A 4,257-nucleotide genomic window follows, 5' to 3' on the forward strand; every position below is an offset into this window, starting at 1 on the left:
AAGATTTATTTATTATTATATCTAAGTACACTGTAGCTGTCTTCAGATGCACCAGAAGAGGACGTCAGATCTCATTACGGATGGTTGTGAGCCACCATGTGGTCTGGCCTCCAGAACTCAGAGATCTGCCTGCCTCTGCCTGCTACTACTGCTAGGATTAGAGGCATGTACCTACACTAATTCAGTAGACTAATATTTTTTTAAATATGACTTCCTTTATACTTTTATTTTTCTATAGAAGTGTCTGTGCACATGATTGGGTCTCTCAGTGAAAATCTATTTTCCTCATTTAGAATGTTTAGATCATATTTAGTGAAACTGTTGGCATTCTTGAGCTTAAATATGTCCTCTTGAGATTTATTTTCCACTTTTACATCTTTGCTGTCTTTCTTCTCCGCTTTCATTCTTTTAAATGAATGTAATAATTTTTCATGTTCTATTTTGTCTTCACTATTGGCCTATGTCCTTTCCATATAACAACGTTATGCTATGTTGTCTAAATAGTATTTTTCTTTTCTTTTCAGTTTGTAGGTTATGTGGGGTTTATGATATCTTCTGTTTCTTCAATGAACAATTTAAAATGTTTAAAAAAATGAAATCGCTTAGCTGGTAAGCAAAATACAGGACAAATTTTGGCTATAGCCCACCTCTGACCAAGTGCTGGTGTAAATATTTCTGCATTGATGTTTTGTGAGATAGTCACGTTTCACATCCAGTGAGAGAGTCTCACCACAGCACTGGTGAGACTCATGGAGCACTGTGTTCTTCTCTACCTCGGGCATACTTTTTTCGTGTATTTCCCTCCTCACCGAGGCACCAGTTTGTTGCAATATTATTTTTAAACCACTAATTGTCTTTTAAAATATAATTTAAAGTCAAGAAAATCATTTTTCATATTTACTCAAATATATGTCATTCGAGATGCTTTCCTGTAAGCATGCACCCAGCATGCATTTTTTTTTTTTTTTTAGCTTGCCTACATTTTAGACATTTAGTAATTTTTAAAACCATCTCTCTTGGGTGTGAATCTCTTCACTTCCTGCTCATCTTTGCAGCATTCATTTAACCTAATCTTCACTCAATCTAGAATTGTATGTTGAGTTTTGGCACATGAAATATGATGCTTTGTTGATATTGGCTATGTTCTTGATGAGAAATCTGTAGCAAATCTTACTTTTCTTGCACTGCATGTAGACAATGAGTCAGATCCTTGGTCCTTTAAAGTTTTCTTTAAAGTCTATTACAATTTGATTATGATTTTCCTTCCTCTGGCTTTCTTTTGATATCTATGGTAATACATCTCATCAAATTTAGGTATTTTGGTTATTATTATTTTCGTGAATCTTATTTTGCACATTCCTTATTCTCCTTCCTTTCTTTGACTGCAAATATACACATCATACATTAAGCTACTTAATACCATCTACAGGTGATGTAAATCCAAATAATTTTTGAGACTTGGTTTGAATATATTTTTATGTTAATGCATGTAGTTCACTGATTTGGGCTCTTCCTGAAGCTGTAATGTACTAATAAGCCTATTACTTTCTTTTCCATTTCAAATGTTTTGTTCAGCTCTAGAAATTACATTGCTTCTATTAAAATTATTCTGTTTAAAGCCACATTCATTATGTTTATGTTTTCCTTTAAATCATAAAGCATGCTTGCTAATTTTTCATCTTTGCTCTAATTTTCTTTTGGCTATGATAAGATATTCATCACTTTGCTGTGAAGTCATATTTATATTATATCACATTTTGTGAGCTTCACCTACGGTAAGGCTCACCATTTTTTTTTTTTTTTTTTTTTTTTTTTTTTTTTTTACTTTTCCTTAAAGAATTTTAAACTGTATTTGCCAAGAAGTATTATTTTATGGTCCACTTGTATGGTTTTGTCTGTTTTAAGTTTTGTTAGACTATGTTTAAAATAGCCTTTACCTCTGAGTCCATGATGCAGCAAGAGCTAGGCCATGGATTGTTATGAATTGCACACCCACAAACCTGATTAAGCTTTGGAAATTTCCTGCTCACAGGTCTGGTTCCCTTGGTCTTCTCCAGCCTACATAGTTTCACTTGAGAAAGATCAGTAGTCACTTGGAATTTAGCCCTTGACTCTTAGTGGCTTTTAGATAGATAGAGGGGAGACAATTTCTCTAAATAGTTCCGTCCTTGCCAGTGCTGTGTCCCAAGAAGTTCTTTAGTTTGTTTTTCTCCTTGGCAGAGAGATTCCTTCTCCAGAAAGCTAGAGAACAAGCTCTTTCCCCTTCCCGCTCCACTAGGCACTGGGCAGCTTAGCTTTCTGTTGTCCAGCAGCTGAAAATGTTTGTACACATTTCCTCTAGTGACATAATCATCTGGTTGGTTGTGCTGGAACTCAAGTCCCCAGTCACTCATTGCTTTCTAGATGAAAATGAAGCTGCTTTTCCTGGGTAGCAAAGAATCATAGGGCAACATGTTTCATGAATGAAAGTACGAAAATTCATAGGGAACAAACCAAGACATCGAAATTTCGAAGGAGTTTGACTGTGAGGCAAACTCACTCTGATTCTTGAATGGCTATGCATGCAAAGTTAGGACAGCCTTTGGGGGATGGGGGTTGTTCTCTGTCATTCTGATTGGGTTTACGAAAGCACAGAGGAGGTATAAAACAAGAGTATCCCTGTTTGGGGATAAATTAGAAAATTATTTACAGAAGGGCAGAGGTATTCTTGAGCAATATCTAGGGGGAGAGAAAATGCAAAGAATTAAAGGAGGCAGTCCCAGAACCTCATGTGGAAGACATGAATAGCTACAACATGGAATAAATTGATCTGTAGGCTTGTAGGACGACACACAGGAAGGCCCCTGACTGTAGTAAGTTTAATCACAACCCAGAACCCCCTCCCCCCAACCCTACAAAAAAAGATTTAAAGTTATGTATTTCAGTAGGCTGGACACAAATGTTTTGTGGGAAATTTATTAGCAAGAACCATGGATAGACATAAATAATGTCTTTTAATTACCGACCCTCACTAAGGTTATACAGTTATTTTTTTCTTTAATAATGGAATAGAATAGAATAGAATAGAATAGAATAGAGAATGTCATTGTACATATTTCTAGAGTAGGTTTTAAAAGTTTTTTTTTCTTTCCTTCTCCTCTGTGGGATGGTTGATCTTGAGCCTGCTGGGGCTGGGGGGAGCTGGCCCCAGACCTTTCCAAATCCACCACATTTCTTTGCCTCGATTCTTACGTGTCCAAGGACAGGGAATCAAAAACATGCCTTTGTAGGAGGATGTAAAAGTTTTATTTTACCAACTTACATTTGATTTTAATTATATATGTCTATAGTAAGTCATCATCTAAATATATTTCTTCAAAATGTTAGGAAAAATGTTTTAAAGCCATCATGTTAGCAGACTATTAAAATTGTCTAGTTGAAAGATTATGGAGTTTAGCTAAAGCATTTAAAATGGAAAGAGTGCAGATGAGAATGAAAAGACAAAAGCTATATGACTGAGTTTTGTGACTTGAGAGTAGCAGCATAGTAACTTTGACTCTTTTTTCCAATTTTTACTAGGTATTTACTTCATTTACATTTAAATGCTATACCCAAAGTCCCCTATATCCTCCCCCCCCCCACACTCCCCTATCCACCCAGTCCCCCTTCTTGGCCCTGGTGTTCNNCTGTACTGGGGCATATAAAGTTTGTAAGACCAAGGGGCCTCTCTTCCCAATGATGGCTGACTAGACCATCTTCTGCTACCTATGCAGCTAGAGACACGAGCTCTGGGGTTGCTGGTTAGTTCATATTGTTGTTCCACCTATAGGGTTGCAGACCCCTTCAGCTCCTTGGGTACTTTCTCTAGCTCCTCTATTGGGGGCCATGTGTTCCATCTGATAGCTGACTGTGAGCATCCAGTTCTGTGTTTGCTAGGCACTGGCACAGCCTCACAAAAGACAGCTATATCAAGGTCCTTTCAGCAAAATCTTGCTGGTGTATGCAATATTATCTGCATTTGGTGGCTGATTATGGGATGGACCCCTGGGTGGGGCAGTTTTTGGATGGTCCATCCTTTGGTCTCGTAACTTTGACTCTTTAAAACAATGTTTATATTGTGTTGCTGGGGATTGAACCAAGAGACTTGTACCTGCTAGACATGTGCTCAGTCATTTAGTTACAACTAAACAGAGTGCAATCTTTGAATTTTTCACATATAGTAGAGTGTTTGATGAAGATTAATAAGTCTCTGCTGCCCATATCATGTCAGACAAATAC

General features: G+C 37.0%; 1 non-coding gene across 1 annotated transcript; it reads right to left on the reverse strand.

Annotated features, from left to right (window-relative positions):
- Window positions 1-3,136: 3,136 nt before the first annotated feature.
- Window positions 3,137-3,274, reverse strand: LOC115063700. Its single transcript, XR_003843583.1, has one exon. It is a non-coding gene; the product is annotated as a small nucleolar RNA SNORA38 (small nucleolar RNA).
- Window positions 3,275-4,257: the final 983 nt, after the last annotated feature.

This window comes from Mus pahari, chromosome 3, assembly GCF_900095145.1.
Source record: "Mus pahari chromosome 3, PAHARI_EIJ_v1.1, whole genome shotgun sequence".
NCBI lineage: Eukaryota > Metazoa > Chordata > Mammalia > Rodentia > Muridae > Mus > Mus pahari.